This window comes from Myotis lucifugus, unplaced genomic scaffold, assembly GCF_000147115.1.
Source record: "Myotis lucifugus unplaced genomic scaffold, Myoluc2.0 scaffold_11, whole genome shotgun sequence".
Lineage (NCBI taxonomy): Eukaryota > Metazoa > Chordata > Mammalia > Chiroptera > Vespertilionidae > Myotis > Myotis lucifugus.
In genome coordinates, this window is record NW_005871059.1 from 1,077,310 (window position 1) to 1,098,242 (window position 20,933).

Consider the following 20,933-nt stretch of genomic DNA (forward strand, 5'->3'; position numbering starts at 1 on the left):
TAAGAATCAAAGATATTTTTATCATTTCTCTTGGGATTTTATTAAAACAAAATAAAGATTGTAAACTGAGCAACTTCTACATACATTCTACATTTACAGACTAACACATTTCAAGGAACTCACAGAAAAAAAGGAAACATCTCTAAAGCAAGAGATGATTTTTCTATTTGCTTTTCTATTTGAATGACAATTTTTATTTGGGGAGGCCTATGTCTATCAAATAGACAGTAGCATTTGTGGCCATAGCTGTGGCCAAAAGGCAACTATCTAAATCCTGCAAACAGTTGGAATAGCAACAAAGGAATTTTTGGTCTCACTCAAACTACAGAAATGATGGGGCCTCTCTCAGGGCAGGTGCCAAAATACTTAATTTATATATATTATTGATTTCAGAGAGGAAGGGAGAGGGAAAGAGAGATAGAAACATCAATGATGAGAGAGAATCATTGATCTGCTGCCTCCTGCATGCCCCACACTGGGAATAGAGCTTATTACCCAGGCATATGCCCTGACCGGGAATCGAACCGTGACCTTCTGGTTCATAGGTCGATGCTCAACCACTGAGCACGCCAGCTGGTCCAAAATACTTTTAATCACACTAGACCAGGGGTGGGCAAACTTTTTGACTCGAGGGCCACAATGGGTTCTTAAACTGGACCGGAGGGCCGGAACAAAAGCATGGATGGAGTGTTTGTGTGAACTAATATAAATTCAAAGTAAACATCATTACATAAAAGGGTACGGTCTTTTTTTTTTTTTTTAGTTTCATTCATTTCAAACTGCCAGATCTGGCCCGAGGGCCGTAGTTTGCCCATGGCTGCACTAGACCAAGGCCATATATAATACATGAAAACCAAACCTCTCTCCTCAGCTCTTTGAGAGTAGTTATGACCAAAGTAGATGTTATTTTAATCAAATCCATTTAAATTATGATTTAAATTACTAAACAGGATGATTCAATTTAATGTTTTACTTTAAAAAATGCATTTTTGTTCCTCTGACATAACCTGATTACATATTCTTTAAAATTCAGTTGAGTATGAGTTTCACTTTTAGAAGATACACTTTATATATTTAAATCTGATTTATGGAAACCATAGAAGTGTATCCCTCAATAATTCTAGATGATTCTGTGCAAAAAGAAAGTTTTAATATTCCTTTGTGCTCTTACTGCCCTCCCTCTTTTATCTTCAGATTCTCTTTGCTTACCCAGATTCCTTCATTTTAAAGAATTATCCATTCATTTGTCTGCTTGAAACTTTGTATTTTTGGAGAGAAAGCCAAAGAATGATTGTCTTATCATCATAAAATGCTATTAACAACATAGTTTCCACAGATAAAACCCATAGATGGAAAAGAGAAACATGATATCTGGCATACAAAACAATATTTTTTACTTTGCCACCTACCAAACTTGCTTTCATTGGCTCCCATTACCCCTTAATTTGGTCAGGTGCCATTCATTCATGCCTGAAGTCAACCTTTTAAGAAAGAAGGCTAGGAGCCAGGCACTATGCTTAGCACATGTATGAATTTAGTCTGACAAAGCTTACAGTTCAATAGAGAACACAGATAATTCACAGTTATTGTACAAACAACTACACAACAATGATAGATATGAAGAAGTGGAAGGTGGTAGGGCAACTCCATGCAGATTGGGAGGGGGAGTGTCAAGGAAGGCCTCTCTAGAAAGTAACATTGCTTTTTAAATTATTTACTCATAAAACTTTTTTAAAAAGATTATACAAATATATTGTCTCAAATATTATAGCCATTCCAAGGTAAGATAGGGTGTGGGAAAGAGAAGTCTGTTACTTCTGTTACTGTGGTGCCTTGAGCAACTAATGGTAAGGGACATGGTTCCCTCACAAGATTATTACCACAGTCAAGTGTGACACATGTAAAGTACTCAGTATGTAGTGGAAGTCCAATAAACTATAGACAATAATTAATAATTATACAATTTATGATTTATATTGGACTTTGGCATGTCAAAATAAAGCCAACTTTCCATTCAGTTCTGTCTTTACAAAAATATTCAACTGAAAGAGAAAATTCAAAATTCCATTAAAAATACACACTATGACTTCTGTGACTTTTTTCACTTGGATTGGCCAATTGTCATCATTTTGTTGTACAATGGCAGATATATAAACAGAGAAAAAAGAACAGTTGACACATCTCTGCTCAACAGTACTACCAATATTAGAAAAAGATTATAGAATTGGAGCTTTTGAAGTAGAGCTTTTAAAACAGCAAACTCCCATAGGGCAGTTAACCACTCTACTGAGAGGGTATAGGCAGAGCCCTTCAGAGGCAGTTCAAATTCACACAGCCCAAGAAGCATTTCCCACTCCATTTATAGCTTCTCTCATTCCGAATTCCCTCAATACTTACAAACACACAACCCACATGACAGAGCTGGTCACACTGCGCATTCCCTCATTAGGCACTCACTGTACCTCCAGGTACAAAACACAAGCCTGTGCCTTCAAGGAGCTGCCAACCTGTGGTGGGCCTTACTAAGCGTTCTTCAGACTGGTGGCTAACAGTCTTTTATCCTTTTTGGCACAAAGCCCAAATCAGAAAAACCAAAAAATATGTGTGGTTTGTGTTTTTAAGTTAAAAAATGAAGAACTTTACTTGGTCCTGGAAAAGAGACCACTTTACTCATGAGAAAAATGAGGCCCAGAGAAAAGATTTGCATAAGGTCTCAGAGCAAGTGAACAGCAGAGCTGAAGCAAGAATTTAATTCATTCCACTCAGGGCTTCCCATCCCATTTACCGAGTGTTCCTGTCTGCCAGGCATTGGGTTGTACAGGGAAGGCAAGGTAATGGGCCCGCCTCCTGCATAAATTGGACCTCCCCCGCTCATGGTTACAGGATTCACCTCAGCCTTAGCTGCACCAGGCATGACACACCCTGCAGCCTGGAGGTGCATCAGGCATTTCCTGGACTGCTCCGGCAGAGGTTCCAGCTGTTCTGTGCTACACCAACCTGACGTAGCTCCTGACACCCCAAGGCTCCAGCCTGCTGTGAGTCTGGCCTGGCCCAGGATGGACACAATGCTTACCCCTCCTTCCCCAGAGGCAGTGCTTTTGCCAGCCTGGGCTTCCACAGCCAAAACCTCAATGTACAGGGATTCTAAAAAGGCTACCCTCTGCCTAGCTTTGACTAGAGCAGGGGTGGGCAAACTTTTTGACTCGAGGGCCACAATGGGTTCTTAAACTGGACCGGAGGGCCGGAACAAAAGCATGGATGGAGTGTTTGTGTGAACTAATATAAATTCAAAGTAAACATCATTACATAAAAGGGTACGGTCTTTTTTTTTTTTTTTTTTTTTTTTTTTTTTTTTTTTTTTAGTTTTATTCATTTCAAACGGGCGGATCCGGCCCGCAGGCCGTAGTTTGCCCATGGCTGGACTAGAGCCTTTTTATTTTCCCGAGTCCCCTTGGTTTGTCTGAGCTACACGGCTGAAGTAGATCACAGACCATTCTGCAGGAACTAGGGGGTTGCATGGGTCAAAGGTCAAGGAATGCTCATAATTGTTCTAGAAGGAGTTTTCAAATAGTACACTTCCTCAACTTAAAGGCAGAATGTCTGCATATGGAATAGTGCTGGTTCAGGGAGAAGAATCTCTCTTCCACCCAAATTCAAAATGAGAAATAACCCCAAGTCATTCTCAGATGATGAAGTGGCAGCCCCTGAGTGGCCAGGAAATCAAGAAATGCAACTCAGAACTGCTGATAAATTACACCCAAGGCAACAGAACTGGGCAGTGGAGCTTGGGGCAGAAAAGGATCCTATAGGTGGCTAGTGAGTCTTAAACCCTGCCTTTTATGGGAACCCAAAGCACCTGGAAGATGAGAGAGACATACAAGCAGAGGAGATGGCAAACGTTCACAGAATGAATGCATACATGGTTCTTTCACACATTCTCTCCACCAAAGAGCTTTTCTAGATAGCCCAGCCCTCAGTCTGAGCTTCCAGAGCCCCTTCTGCACAGCTCTAGCACACTGTATAATAATTACCTGAGTACTCATCTGTCACAGTCATCCCTGTCTAATAGAGTCCAGCATGGTGTCTAACACCAGTGAGCACCACAAAATGGTAAATGAATGAAAGATGACCTGTTACACAGTGCTTTTATTTATTTTTATTTTTAAAATATATTTTTACTTGATTTCAGAGAGGAAGGGAGAGGGAGGGAGAGATAGAAACATCAGTGATGAGAGAGAATCATTGATTGGCTGCCTCCTGCACGCCCTACACTGGGAATCAAGCCTGCAACCTGGGCATGTGCCCCAACCTGGAATCGAACCGTGACCTCCTGGTTCACGCTCAACCACTGAGCCACACCCTCCAGGTGAGTGCTTTTAATTCAAAGGTGCAAGTAGGGACAGAGGTAAGCAGTAGCCATCTGAGGCTGGAGAAAAACAACAGTGAACAGACTAAAGAGGACTTCCCTTAACCAGTTTGAGGAAGAGTGCTACCCATCCCACACCAAGCCTGAAGGCTCATCAGGCACAGGACAACTGATCCATTCTATTACTAGGATAAGGAGACATATCTTATAGCTAAAACATATGTTCTCATACTTATCAAAATTGAGTATTACAACTCAACTTTGGGAAAGGGGAAAAGAGCAGGTTCACCTAAGTGAGCTAAGACTTGCTATTTCATATACCAGCTCCATCTCCAACTCTACCTCTCTCTTAGAAACCTACAGACTCAGAGTCACAATCCCAAGTTCAAAGTGGACCAAGTCTTGAGTTCCAATAGGAAACCCTTTTTAATCTATAAGGTATGTACTCTCAGTGTGAAACTTGTCAACTTACTTTTTCCACATCTAGATCAGCATCCTGCTTCTTCAAAAAACTGTAGAAGAAAAAAAAGAGACATCAAAAGAGAGCTGAGCACTTTGCCTGTTAAACCACCCACAAAACACGACCATAAAATTTCCATTTGCTACAAAAAATCATTTTGCCCACAATTTTTTTCTTGTTCACACAATTGTTGCAAAGTCATAGTTGCCACAAACACCTGCCTGAAACTGCAAAGAACTGGTCCTGTACCACCAAAAGAAGCTAGCATTAGATTTTAACTTTCAAAAGCCAGGAACGATAAGAATGGAGGTCTTAAATGAGTACACACACATACAAATACACTTTCTTCAGGGTATCTACAAGTCATCCATAGTTGGGACACACTAAAAGTGAGTTTTTGAGTTTTCTATGGTCTTGTTCAACGTACCTCTTGGCTTAAATCTCCACCAACCCAAGTAAATATCTGTCTCACTTCCTGACTGTGGGTGGGCCTCACTGTCAAAACAACCTTCTTGAGATGACCCCCATTTCTCATTAGCTGGGGTTCCCCTCTCTGGGAGGCTTGCCAACTCACCAGCCTGTACCAACCTGCCATGGAATGCTAGCTCCAGGATTACCTTAGAACCTCATGCCAAGGCCCTGGCCAAGCTATGTGCTAATTCTGACGGCACCCATGCCCACTTCACATTAATCTTTAAAGTGCTAGCAGGGGGGTGGCAGATTTCCAGTTTGCTTATACACTCTGTCTACAACCTGCCAATAGTATAGTACCTCATTTATTTTTGCAATTTTAGCTGTTTAAACAAAAATGTCAGTATAAATAAGGTGTCTAAAGAGAACAATAAAAATGGTTGAATGGAATTGTGTTGACAATAATATGTTTAGGGCAGAAAGTGAACGGTTTAAGGAATCTGAAAAACAAGAAAAAACAGAAGCAATTTTTCCTGCCTTAGTAGACTCAAACTTTGCTAAATATGATTCTTAGCTTCTTTTTTCTTGGTCCATGGTTTCAAATACCCCCATCATAAATTACTATCCCCATCAAAAGCATTCCCTCCATATATACAAAAGAGAATTTCTGTGCTGTTTCAAAGGATGCATAATTAACAGTAGTATCTTTGTTTTGTTTAATCAAAGATGACTCAGAATGTAGGGGGGGAAATGACCACGGGGAAGAGAATTAAAAACTCATATATTGTCTTTTGCAGATGGGCATTCAAATCATGAACTCACTGCAGACATGCAAGAGAACCAGCAAAGAGGCTGGAGGGAGAGAATGTGCTAATGAGCATGCCATGACAGCCTGTACCTTAGCAACCCATGTCACTCCATCTCTTTATTGCTCCTGAGACACGCTGTCCTGTCCTAACCAAGGAGATGTCACCAGACAATATATGCCTTTTCTTCTGGCTAACCCACTGGGAACTAGGTGTTGCCAAGCTGTAAAAAAAATGGGAATTCTCTCTGTCCAGAAATATTAACTGGTCTCCCGATAACTAGAACAGAGTAATACAGTACTATGAGAACTTTTCTCCAAAGGGAACAGATATACAGAGAAAGTCTGACTTCCATTCTTGCACTCTTCCACAGAGGTTTAGGAGGGTTGTCATTCTGATTTGTGGAAGAAAATTTTCTATTTGCAAGGTGAAATATTTCTTCACTGGCCACAGAAAGAGCAGCTGGAGAATCATTACCCTTTTCCAAAGTATTGGGGGAACTTAACATCTCTCATGCACGCAGCACAACTGCAACCACACAGGATGCCCAATTCAACAACAGGCTGTGAAAGAATGAGCCTTCACTTCACGGCACTTTAGCGAACAGTAACAAAAGGAAAACTGGAAAACCGTTTGGAGCTGCTGGCTCGCCACTGCACAAGGAATCTTACCCATATATGTATATACAGCATCATTTGATTTCTGTTTCTGGCTTGCTAAACAGATGGCATTAATTAACAAAAACAATATATATACACATAATTCTGCAGCCATAAGCCAGAAGGATGTCACAGCTTTAACTTCCAGACTCCCAGCAAGCACATGTGACCTTAGATATTTTTAGGCGCTGGCTCCATTGTGTAGGGATGGATGAAACAGAATTGCCTAAAAGTAAAATTCATATGGCAACCTCATCTAGAATGAAGAGTGGCATTTGTTTTAAAAACCAGGTATATCTTTCTTAAATAAAGGTTGTGTTTCTGAAAAGTTGGGAATAAATAAATTTTGGTCATGAAGTGTTTCAAGTGAAAAGAGGTATATTTAAATGACTCCTACATTTTAAAAAACAATTTTTAAAAAATTGACCAATTAGTCCTCAACTTTATCTTTATTTGAAATCTAGATGGTCGGAATATTCAAGTTTTAAGTTTCCAAGGCTTACGGCAAGATAGGCCTCCTCCACCCCCATATGTGTGTGTGTACAGATATAGATGTGCATATTTAGTTATACAGACATTAAAAATAGTTGACTATGTAATCAATTGTGAGATTGTGTGCATTTTCCATGCTTTTATTTTTTCTGCTGATGTGGTGCTGATGTTTTGCTTGAGAAACATAACTGAAGTGACAAAGATTCCTCAGGTTAAAAGCTGATGCATAAACATTGCAGATTTGTGACCTACTGCAGGAATAGATGCCAAAGGACAAGGCCCTGGCCAGAAAAGAACTACCGTAGTCCCCCCTTATACATGGTTTCACTTTCCGAGGTTTCAGTTGCCTCCAGTCCTGAAATACTAGATGGAACATTACAGAAAAAAAAACACACCCAATTCATAAGTTTTAAATTGTGCATCATTCTGAGAAGCCTATGAAATCTTGCTCCGTCTAGCCTGAGATGTGAATCATCTCTTTGTCCAGCATATCCATGCGATATACATTCCCCGCCTGTTTGTCACTTAGTAGCGACCTCAGTTATTAGATCGACAGTGCTTATATTCAAGTAATCCTTATTTTACTTAATAATGACCCCAAAGCGCAAGAGTAGTGGTGCTGGCAATTCAGATATGTAAAAGAGAAGATGTAGAGTGTAGTATGCATAGGAAGAAATAGCATATATGGGGTGGTTCCGGCATCCATTGGGGCTCTTGGAATGTATCCCCTGAAGATAAAGGGGGGCTACTGTATTCCTAACTATTTAGATCACATCAAACCCTCCATCTTTGGAAGAATATAGAAAGGTTTTTATTTTTAGAGAAAAATCTGAAAATAAAACCGAGAAACCCTCAACTTTGAGCTCACTCTTGATATGACCATCCCTCCAACCCCCACCACTCTTGTATTTCCAAATGCCTAGGGAACATCTCCAATGGTACCTACCAAAGGCACCTTATGACTGGACAGGGCAGGCAAAGGGATAAAGAGATCATGAAAGAGGTGTCAGCCACATGTTCAGAGAATGGCGAGAGGCTTGGTAATGCTACCGGATCGAGAGACGGGTAACAGGATGGTGGCGGGCTGGTGGGAGAAAGGCCGTAAACTAAGGTAGAGACCAGATCATGAGAGGCGGCATATGTCAGCTAAGAAGTCAGCCAGATAGGAGAACATTTTTGCTACCTCTGACCAGGTATTTTCAACCTGCCTCTATCCCAGGAAGAGGCAGAAAAATAGATGCAGCCCCAGCATATTCCTGGACTTAGCATCATCATGTCAATCTCACTAACCCTGCTGGGTCAGTATAATTTTCTCCTAATTGGTCTTCAGGGTCCAGGACAAAAATCACCTTTTCACTCTTGTTTCCTTTGGTCCCACTTCTATGCAGAACTAGATCTCCTCTCCTCTGTTCTTACAGCACTTTATTCACTACCTGTTTCACTGTCTCCCCTGCTTGAATGCCAGCCCGTCTTGGCCAGGACACACTGAGCACTGTGCTTCCACACAACTGGTGCCATTTCTGCTGGTGGCGGGGTAAGGATGATGAGGGGCCGTGACAGAGTAACTAATGAAGAAATAACTGACAGAAAGGAAAGGAGTGAAACTGCACTAAATCACGCCCACCCCATTCACCCCTGCATGTAGGAGAAGGGGTGCATGTTGGGAAGGAAGGGTATACCCACAAAGCACACACAGCATATCCATAACCAGAAGACAATCTTTTCTTTCAATTTAGTCCTGTGTCTTTAGATATAATTAGACAACAATGATCCAATCTGGAGAGTCTGCTGTTATAGTATTTTTAATATTCTCCAGTGTTTCCTGTTTTATTTTTAAAATGTGACTGAGAAACTGAGATTCAATACATTAGGGTCACAGTCACGTCTCATATGTGATGAAGGAGATTGAAGGGTGCCATGATGAATCCAAGAGTAGAATCACGGTCTGAATTTTGTTTAATTATTTTAAGAAAAAAAAGACTGAGAGAGAAATGAGGTGTACTTTTCTCTTGCCACAGATCTTCTCTATTCCCAATTCAACCCTTTTCACTACTTGCAAAAGATTTAAGATATTCATTGACCTGCCAAAAAACATCTGCACATTTCTAGACACGTCCTCACACATTCACATCTGAATGGCTTCTTTCTGCTCCAACGATCATGGCTCTATTCAATCAAAATTAAAGTGAGAACCTCAGAACTGTACGTGGCGTGATGTCAGTGGCGACTGAGGATAAAATAGTCATTTGATAGCAACTTCTATATAAAGCGTGTCAACGGGGGCAGTGTTCCTTCAGTTATTCTTAACTTAGGACCTAAGGCACAAAAAAGACCAGGCAGGGCCAGACTCTGCCACAATTCCAAAGAAAGCTGGGAAACACACAGAGTGCACACAGAAGCTCCTCAATGTTCTCTGGCGCGGGGTGGCCCCTGGCTCCCAGCCTGAAGCCCAGGAACAGGCCCATTCTCACAGTGGCCGCCCAGATGCCTCCACAGCTGCACAGACACGAAGTGCAGTGTATGGGACCAGCCACGCTCAGGGGCGCCACAATCTCCTGTGTGTCTGACAGTTGGGGCAGGCCTCAGAGACAGGACCCAGCTCAGAGAAGGTCCTTTGTTGTGGGGTATTCCTCATGGCTCTGTTTCCCTAGGAAAAATGCATTTTCCTCTAGCCATTCCTTCTGGGCCTAGGCTAACTCATTATCCTGTGTCCCCCTGCACAAACGAACCTTCTAACAGGGCTCGAGATGGCAGCACCTGAAACCTCTCATCCCATCTCACTCGCCCCTGGTAACGGTGCAGTGAGTGATAAGTGCACATTCAAAATGGGGTGGGGCCCAGAGCAGTGACAAAGTTGGTAACAAGTCGATGCCACCCACTGGAATCTTCAGCACATTGACAGGGTGCCAAGGGAATTCCAAGGAAAGGGTCTAGTCTAGAAGAGGACAGCAAAGATGACCGGGGAACATCCCGAGTCTCCCACACTGGGAGGACATCACCGGGCTCAGCCAATGTTGTATAAACTTTGTCCTACCGCCTTGTTTTTACTTCTTGTCTGTAAATATTCATTTACCTCACCGGAAAGGTAACAAATGCTCATTGAAAATCTGCACCCCTAGTAAGACACTGGAGCTTTTCTATACACAAAGAAGTGGTCACACTTGCTTGCAGTACCCCCATCTTGCACATCACAACTGACAGCACATACTAGTACAAATTGACTTCTGATAGAAGCGAAGCAAACAAGAGTGGGAGGCACCCCAAATATGACAATGTCTGTACCCTATCAATTAACTGCATGATCTTTTGCTATTAGTAAAGTGCAAAACATAGGCTCTACCACCTAAGGGTGCCTCTTACCACTGACTGATAAATTCTGTGTTTTAAAACACAGAATTCTGGTCCACAGCCAGGGAGGGAGCAGTTGGTTTGGAAACCAAGTTCCAACCCTAGCTATTTATCTGCTCTGTGAATGAGTGGAGGGAAGGGGGTGCAGCAAGAGATACTAAAACACCCACAGGGCCAGGCCAGCAGGTAGAATCAACGATGGAGCTGATGGTCCTCCCCATCGCAAGAAGACAGCTGCTATGCTGCTTGGGTAGGCTGTTGTCAGGAGAGAATACAGGCTTCGTTTTGCCAGAACTTCCAATATTTTCAAGAGAAGCTAGAAATATCAGTTTTTATACAAAACTGTGCAATTTTGAAGCTCTAGTTTACATTGCTTTAAATGCACCATGTGGCCCAAACAAACATAAATGAGGGTATTATCCACCCTATAGACTGACTGGTTTGCTACTACTTTATAAGTTGTAAGATCCATTCCATGGTTTCTCTTTCTTTTAAATAGGACGTTGCCTGCTATCTGGCCTCCACTCGGGGTTTATTTAAAAGCACAGAAGGGGTTTTATTATCATATAACAAAATAATCCAAGTACATTCAGAAGTAAAAAGCAGCATAACATGATCTGACCCTCCCCGCCCCTTTTTAAACCACGATTTATATAAATGTTCATACATGGACTTGACGTTTGGTAGAATTATTTGAAATATGTACTCAGGCATGTTAGCTTCTAAATAAACAAAAGAGGAAAACTGTAATATCCTTAGAGGGTGAGGGTGTGACCAACTGGTTCAAGTGGTGGGGCGAAAGCCTGGCTGGAACAGCTCTGATTTTTTAAACAAACGCTGTGTAGAGACAGGTAATGTAGACAATACCTCTCAGGAAGCATTGCCACAGAGGGCAGCGGGGAAGCGGGGTGGTTGCCAGAAGAGAATGCAATGAAGGTGAAGATAATATATTTTAAAAATTGATGGAATTACAAATGTTTGTATGTTGATGGAATACATACTGTTAAAGCAAACAAACAAATATGAGTACCAACTGAAGGAATTGTGTCTGCAAAATACTGGATAGTGTGGGGTGCAGTAAAAATTTTATTAGTAAGCGTTAAGAAGCCAAGATCTAGTAACACAGGTTTTCCCTACACAAGAAGTCAGGAAAAAAAGAGAAAAAATCTTTACTATAACACACATTGCCCCACATTTTATACTGTGCCATTTCCGTATTTGTCCTTTTTAGCCTACTTCTAGCACAGTCTCTCTTTGCTAAAATACATTAGTTGCCATGGAAACGATGTTACAGTGTGTGAAACCATTTACTGTCCTTGGAAAGGCATCCATGATAAAACTGAACAGTGGTATGTTTTAAAAAAAAGAGAGATCCAACAGAAAGCAGTTGTGTAAGAACACGAGATCTCAAAATAATGACTTCAAAGTATTCCTCTACCACCAATATCATATTCCCAGTTTTGCCCACATCAATCAGAGAAGCATTTTCCTCCTCCTGTACACCAAGTGGTACCTAATCTCTGACCTGTTAGGGAAAACAATAGAGTCCCTATAATTCACACTTTACCTCCCCATTAGGGAGGGGCTGGGAGACTACAGAATCAGAATGGCTTGTAGGCTTGACAACACCTCCGTTATTGGGGATGATTTAATCCTGATACATTCTGCTGTCCAACTTTGTTATTAGAGATAGAAATGATACTTAGGACATAGAGATTTGGACTTGAATTTCCTTAAAGCCATAGATTAGCAAGACACTTCCTTTTTTTTCTTTCATCAATTCGAAGTAAACCATGCTCATTCTTTTGAGAAAATATACTGAGCAGCTCTCATGTGAAATATTGGCAAAGAAAACTGAAGGAGAAGGCCCTTAACAGCTTAAAATCTAGTGGGGCCAGGTGGACGAGGTTGGGAGCATGAAAAGCCTTCTGGGCCATAGTGAGGAGCTGGACTTTATGTCATAGGAAGACAATGAAGGGTTTTACCCAGCAATGTGATCTCACATAGATTTTTAAAAGCTCACCCAGCTGTTGTGGGAGTGGGATTGGAAGTCAACAGTAAAGGAAGGCAGAACAGTAATGTTATCAGAATAGTCCAGACCAGCCGTGGGCAAACTACGGCCCGCGGGCCGGATCCGGCCCATTTGAAATGAATAAAACAAAAAAACAAAAAAGACCGTACCCTTTTATGTAATGATGTTTACTTTGAATTTATATTAGTTCACACAAACACTCCATCCATGCTTTTGTTCCGGCCGTCCGGTCCAGTTTAAGAACTCATTGTGGCCCTCGAGTCAAAAAGTTTGCCCACCCCTGGTCCAGTTGATGCAAAGGAGATGGAGAAACGTGATCTCTAACTAGGGTAGCCTTACGCCTTGGCTTGTTTGTGGAAGTGCTAGCTTACACCTATTGTTCCAACAGCCAGTTGGATTAAGCATTTGTCCAGAGGTTTCATTTTTTAAACCAAGTATTATTAATAGTTGCATTAAAATGTACCACCATTGGTGCACATGCACTTCCAGCTGCTGCCATAGTCTTACTAGTGGGCGAGACAACTGCATGGAGAAGAGACTGTTCACCATAACATGTGATTAAGTCTGAAAGGTGACCAATGACAATCCATCTCCTTTTCTGTCCTTTCCAACCTTGGCTTAAGTAAACACCCCCTTTCAAGGACAACACGCAAGATGCTCACCAATAAAACAAAAAGCACTTGGACATGAGCAGTTAAGGACAGCCAACTCCTCCAACTGTCAAGTCTACCAGTCGCTGGATGCTACTGGCCAGCTGCGCTATGACCCAAGCCACAGCCTGAGATGTCCAAAATAACGAGGCAGAGGGACCAACAGGAATTATAGGAAGTTACAGGTTAGGTTTACATGAAATATTTGTGGGAAACAGGCCTTCTCAAGAATGGTGTGCATGCTTTCACTACAGTGTTTTTGTCATTTATTGAGAGTTATGCTATTTTACTCTGCAATATTTAATGAAAAATTGAATTTGTTTTTCAAGAAAGGTGATGATGAATGCTAACTGGCACAAAATGTTTACTGATATTTATTATCTACTATGGAAGCCATAGTGATGTCATTTACTACATAAACCATAAGTGACACATCTGCTCTAACAGCAGCAGCAACCACTGGAAATGTTAACAGTAATTGTAAGTAGCACTGTGCCTGAGGATGACACGTTCTTAGAGTTCACTAAGAGCACTCTAGGAAACCTGACTCTTCTTTTAGATCGAATGGCTGCTTTTCTAGGTTGATTGTGCTTATTTTTGAGTTCAGTTTTTTTTGTGCTTATATGGAAAGTGAAGTGATAGCTTTAATGTGTTGGTTTTATTAGCAGAAGGGAAACACTTAGCAAACAGTTAAGTGATTCCAGCTTTGTGTTAGTATTAACAGGTATTTTAAAAAGAAAAATTAATCAATTCTAATAACAGTTTTTTTTTTTCTATTTCCTGAGAGCAAAGTAAAGCGGTGGAGGTTCATTCTGTCACAGGTAAAACATCTCATGTTACTGTGAATGCTACTGTAACTTGTGAAAAGTTTAACACAAGAGATGAAATTTTTTGTGTAACATAAATACAAATTTGTGATGCTAAAAGCAGTTGCCCTTACTAAATAAAAAAAAAGCCTATGGAGAAAAAAGTTACTTGGAATTGGGTATGGCATATGAACACCTCATAACTGCATTCAAACAAGTGGTTATAGCCTACCAAATGAAAAATAGACTATAGATGAAGAAATTGACAAGTTAGAAATATTGAACTACAAAATTTTTGTGGCAGTGTTCTGTGAATATTCAGCATGTTCATACATGCCTTCTGTTTTACTACCTGTCAGCATCAACCAGGTTTTAAAAATGTTTGAGAAATGTCTGAATCAATGTAGGTGTATCATAATGATATGAGAGATACATTCTATAAAGTTTGGGTGCATTCTGTGCCAAAACAGTTGAAATCAAAGCAGTGACACTTCTGCTTCTAAAGCCTTTAGCCAATAGCAGTTATTAAAAAACAAGACTTGCTAATAGAAAGATGTTGAAATTTATCCCAAAGAAAGCAAAGGAGGAACAGAACACACTAAATTATGAGAACTCAAGTAGTGACCAAGATTTAATTCTGAAATTGTATTATGTTTTGGAGTATCTCAACTTGTGGTGATCTTTTAATGGTGCTCCTAGTTTTTTGGTGTTTTTTTTTTAAATGTTTTTATTGATTTTTAGAGAACGAGGAAGGGAGAGGGAGAGATAAAGAGAAACATTGATAAAGAGAGCAATACATCGATAGGCTGCCTTCTGCATGCCCCCTACCTGGGATCGAGCCCACAACCAGGGCATGTATGTATCCTGACCAGGAATCGAACCTGCAACCTCTTGGTGCACGGGATGACGCCCAACCAACTGAACCAACACCAGCCATGGCAGTGCTCCCAGTTTTAATTAAATACATTTATATTCTGTACCACAATGGAGTGAAATTATGAAGATCTATGATTTTGTGTCATCTAACTGTGATAAAAGAACTGAAAGGACAATAGGGGAACTTATTTTCATAAGTTTTGTCTTGTAAAAATACTGAGGATAAGAATTCTGAATGGGGTAAAAGACCTGTGATAATATTTTGGCTAAAATATTGACAAATTTCAATATAAAAAATTATTCTGAGAGAGGTCTCCACTTAGTAGAACTTGCTCTCAGCTGAAGTATATCTGTAGAAAGAGCTATTTTCTCAGTTAAAAATATTATTACATAGACACAAATGCCAACTGAACATAGTAACAATTTCAAATATTAACTATAAAACACAACTTGGAAGATTACAGCAGCTCTATGAAAAAATAAAAAACCATTCTTCACAAAAAAGAACCAGTGACATGAATATTAGAGACATATGGCTAAAAAGCTGAGTAAGGTGAGTGAATATGTACCAAGAATAATTAGTCTTGTGTTCTTTTTAATGTCTAAAAAGTTATTTTTTTGCTCTAATGTATATGGGCATGATTATAATTTTTAGAAATTTTATTTTTGAGATTTCAAATAAACCTATAAATACTATAAAATGATGTCGGTTAATAAATCAACATTTTAAAAATTCTATAATTTTAATTATTTTACTTTTTAAAATTTTCATTGTGGACACTATTACAGAAGTTCCCATTTTCCTCCCCTTTGTCCACTTCCACCAAGCCCCTACTGCCCCCCCCTTCCCTCTGGCCATCACCACACAGTTGTCTGTGTCTATGGGCTATTCATATATATAGGGTGTCCCAAAAAATGTATACACACACTTTGAATAATTAGAAAGGCATGTTTATTAAAATACATTTCATTTTCAAAATTGAGCTATCAGCTGTTAAAGTGTGTATACATTTGGGGGACACTCTGTATGTTCTGTAGCTAATCCCTTCACCTTCTTTCATCCAGCCACCTCTTCTCCCTCCCCTCTGAAAGCTGAGTGGCTCCTTTCAGTAAATGTTATGGTCCCCCATCTCTAACTCTCTTGGCTCCCACTGACAGATGAGGGAACATATGAAATGTATTTACCTTTTGAGAAGATGTGCTCAAAACATCACAGTAATTTTCTAGTAGGAAAATACATAGTAGGTATCCCAACAGGCAACATCCCACCTCACTCCACCCTGCCAAACTCACGCTTTTTTAAACAAGACTAAAGATTTCTCTTCCAAAATTACTAGGCACTTCAGGAAACAACAGGGTTGAAAACATCTTCTTAAATGCAATATCATCCTTGTATGAATGTCAAAGAGGAATGAAATGTACTTAAAAAGAGCTAACTGGTTTTTCCCCACCTCTCTCATTTGAGTGTTCTAGTAACTACTTATGAATTATACTTGAAAATGAATCCTTTCATAAACTCATGCTTTATTTAGTCCATGAGGATGGGAAAAAAATGAAGAGCTTCTCCCCTCACAGTCAGAGACTACAATTCCTAGTATTCACCCTGATACCTTTAAAATATGGAATTGAAGGGTCACACCCAGTGAAAATTCTTGTCTCCAGCATCTCAGGATATTGATTAGAGAAAGGCCTGAAATTCGAATACTTTCCTCTGACCTGAGGCTCCATAGCAACTGAGGTCCTTCCTTCCAGGGCACTCGGAAGAACTGCCTTTTACTAAACGAGGAAAGCCCAAATCCCCACTATATTTTGGAATATCTGGTGGACAACTCTGCTCCTCCAAAAGGCAGATCGCCCCACTTCTTCTCCAACATGAACTGACCATAGGGATGTTAACCCACAATTTACTCAAAGAAAAAAGCATACTAATAGTATGCAGCAGCAGCATACTATTAAAACATAGCTCAAATGCAGGTGTGGCAGGTTTGAAATTTACACTCACTACTTAGCTGTATATACACTAAATATGTTACTTCATTTCTCTATAGTTGAATTCAACTTGATCATGATCATCGCATTTCTGCTTATGAAGAAAAAAAACAATCTTGCTACTTCCAGATAACTTAATCTCTTCAGATTTAAAATTTTAGCTGCTTCAGGGCAATCAGTCAAATTTAATTAATCTCAAACTGCCTCTCATGGCTGTGTTCATTTCTCTCTCCCTCCTTCCCCAGGGGAAAATTACAGACCACCACAGGATGGAGAGAGAACCTGGTCCAGGTGCTGCCCTGCAAGCCCCCACTGGTCTCCTTGGGAGGTGCCATCCCTTTGTCTTTGAATGTTGGCCTGGCTCTGCTGCTGGGACTGGTGGATATCTGCAGTCATGATTCCAGCCCGCCTTCAGCAGTGAGGCTGGCACAGTCCATTCTGTGCCCTCTTCATTCTGACCCCAGGCCTCTCCCACCCGGCTCTCTCAGCACCTCCACATCTAACTGAGGAGGCCTGCAGTGCTGTCATGATTTCTCCTATGCCACATGCAGGCACGGGGGAACCATGAGGGGACACCATCTCAGGGCTAGTTTCCACAAGGTGCTTTCCTTCAAGAGTTCCAGACAGGATGCAGGGTCCAAGTGCTGTCTGCATGCAGATTATCCTCCACCCACCTAGAGTGGGGGATCCCAGCCACCCATTCATTTCTCATCTCTAGTTTCATCCAAATCTCTACAAGCTCCATCCTCCAATCCAGAAAGGTATTTCCTGCTTCCTGCAGCCTCCCTCCTGCATGGCTGACTGTACAATATATACCAGGCCTTCTGAGATCTGGCTCCTTGGAATAATTTTTTTCTAACAAAGTCTGCCTCTTTTAAAGGGAAGCCTGGGCTAACTCTGATCTCTGAAACATGCTTCAAGTGCCTGTTTTGAAAGTCCACAGCTGAACAATGTCTTCTTTGTTCTAGTCTATAGTCTGTCCTCTCCCTGAAGTAATAGAATCCTTAGCCTCCATGGGGGAGACTCCCAGGGCAACAAGAATTAGGAGGAAAGTAAAGTAAATTGAATACCAGTTCAAAATATTAGCCCCAATAAATTGGCTGGTCATAATAAATGGTCTCAGAGGTCCCAGAACACTCATTCAGGATTTTTAAAATGTGCCACATAAAACAAGACATTCTTCTGGAAGACACCATTTATACCTATTTAAATCAAGGACTAAAGGGGCCTATGCCTTTCAGTTTCTTGAATTTTTTATATCTAATGTCCTAAATTTCTGTTTTGTTAAGTGGAAATCCATTCAACAGGAAGTGACCCTTGTTCACCATCATTTTGGATCTCTCCAATTCTATGGGTTCCCTCTTCCTAGGACCTTCTCACCTCTGTCTCTTCTCCTCCACACCTGCTATGTTTACTCATCACATTCCTAAAACTTCAGAGCCTTCCTTACCTTAGCCATCATCCCAAATCCAGCTCAATTCCCTATTCAACCTGAACCTTCCTTTAGCTGATTCAATTGATATGTTCTCTAGTCTCTTAGAACATCCTCCTCACTAGACCATTTAAACCAATTCTCAACTCTAGGTCACCCCCAAAGTGAGATTTTCCACTCCAACATGATAACTTTCAGGCAAAGTCACAAAACTGGGCTAAATAGAACCATCAAAAATACCTACAGATTCCAATGGGACCTCACAATTTCTCTGTAATACCTTCTATCTATTTATTAACAGATCATCCTATATTTTTGTTACTCTGAAGTTTTTCTGCATTCTCCAAGCCCCCCTCCCATCTCTAAATCTGTGACCCTCAGATGATGGCTTAGCCTCCAATTTTACTGAAAAGGTTCAGGAAACTCCACACCTTCAAACTTCTTTCTTTTCACATAAAAATGTCGCTGTATCTTCATCTATCTCAGAGTGATAGTTACAAATCACACATATAAAGTACTGGGCCTACACTTTCAGCATTCAAACCTATAAATACCTTTCTCTTGTGTTATTTCTCCCTCCAAACTGATAATTTTTATCTCTCTGAGGGCTATCATGGATTGAATGATGTCCTCCTCCCCCCCCGCCCCCCCCCAAAAAAAAATGTCCATCTGGAACCTGTGAGTGTGACCTTATTTGGAAAAAGGGTCTTTAAAATGTAATTAAGAACCTAGTGATGAGTTCATCTTGGATTACAGTGGGTCCTAAATCCAATAACAAATATCCTTATGAGAGGAGAATGCCATATGAAGATGGAGGCAGAAATTGTTGGTCTATAAGCCAAGGAAAGCCCAGGTTTGCCAGTAGCCACCAGAAGCTAGGGAAGAGGCATGGAACAGTCTCTCTCAGAGCCTCTGGAAGGAACCAACCCTGTTAGCATCTTAATTTCAAGACTTCTGGCTTCGATGTGAGAGTTTTTGTTGTTGTTTTAAGCCACCCAGTTGGGGAAAATTTGTTTTGGCAGCCACAGAAAACTAATGCAAAGACTCCTTCTATACTCACCATCATCTTGCCCATAACAACTCTTCGTTGATTCCTTTCCATCCATTATCCCCTCTATTTCCAGCCTTACCAACATCACTCTCTTTAGGGAATAATTTCCGTATGTTCTAGCTCCTTCAGGAGACACTGAGAGTGCAGTTAGGTGTTCTGGGAGACACGGAGCAGGGCTCTTGCCACAGCAGCAATTCTGGATCTCAAGTGCACAGGAGTGCTACTGTGGGGATAGAGGCCAGGATGCTTCATCCCTGGAAACAGACTCTGTCACATCTGGGGAGGTGAGATCAGGGAAGGCAATGGGGCTTGCCTTGGGCCTCCCATACTGGACTCTCCCCATGTGGCCAAGGTACAATCAGAGAATGTTTGGGGCTACAGTTTTCCAAGTACCAATCCCCCTTATATCACACCCAGCTATAAACTAACCAGAACTTCCCAGGAATTACTGGCACCCACAGAGGCATCTGGTTTTGCTCCTTATACCACAGTCCTTAGAGGTTCTTCCCAGACACACCTCACTGGCTTTCACTAGCAATTCTTGACCTCTTAGCATTCTGAAATCAAGAATCAGTTGAATAATGACTATAAGACAGTGAGAATTATATGGTTAACCACACTAGTATGAAAAGGGTGTGGTATGGCACATAATCTATGCTTTGAACCCAACTTGAAGATAGGACTAGGATTTGAGATCACTGCATTTCAACTTAAGGATGTGTAATATGAGGTGGAACCTAAAACATTATGCACAACCAAAATATGGGTTCTAAACATGACTCTGAGGATCTATCAGTGCAGAGGACCCAATGTATTATCTACAAGAAGAAAATTTATTCAAGATGCATCTCATTCTACAAGTACTGAAAATACTTGAGAAACCTCCCAGTTTGCACAGTTCAGTATTACACTGAGCACAAAGCAAATTAAATGAGGTGAGCTTCTAGCCTTCTAGTAGCTTGCTACTGAAAATGGACAATTTTGATGCTGACATGTACGAAAGTGAGTGAACATAAACAAACTGGAAAAAGTGGTGACATTCTATGCCAGCCAAGGGCAAAAAGCATTTTGTCAGTAGCATGTGATCTCCCACACTTAAGGCAGTGGTTGCGGCAATGGGCAGGAAGGTGGGAAAAGCACTGAAATCACAGATAGTGAATGGTTAAGGAAGGAAAAACAGTTCACCACTACTTCCCAAAGACCATAATGGTACCCCCTTGCCCATCTGGGCTGAGGTAGTTGGTCTACACCCTCAGAAAGTGTTCTTCTTGGTCTCCACCCTTCAGATACATTAACTCTGGCATCCAGGTGAGGGCTGGGCAAGGGAAGCCATTAATGAGGAACCACAGAGGGCTATTCCCAGGTAGGTAAGAAGACCTTTAATGAGTGGCTGACAAACACTGCATATTGTGCTGCTGTGTCTTTTGTTACACATGTTACTTGAGTAGTGCCTCCCCTCAACCATGGAAAACATTTTATAAGGCTTATTTTCAATCATTCTTTTGAAGGATATATAAACAGAGACTGTGATATTTTGGGGGATATAGTGTGAAAT

General features: G+C 40.9%; 1 protein-coding gene across 5 annotated transcripts in view; it reads right to left on the minus strand.

Moving 5' to 3' along the window:
• FYN (FYN proto-oncogene, Src family tyrosine kinase) overlaps positions 1 to 4,882 on the minus strand; it is a 175,146-nt gene extending 170,264 nt beyond the window's left edge. For all 5 annotated transcript variants that reach the window (XM_023750137.1, XM_023750140.1, XM_014451805.1 and 2 more), the window contains exon 1: positions 4,839 to 4,882. The gene's annotated coding sequence lies outside the window, so the exon portion shown is untranslated. The remainder of the gene's footprint in view (positions 1 to 4,838) is intronic.
• Positions 4,883 to 20,933: the final 16,051 nt, after the last annotated feature.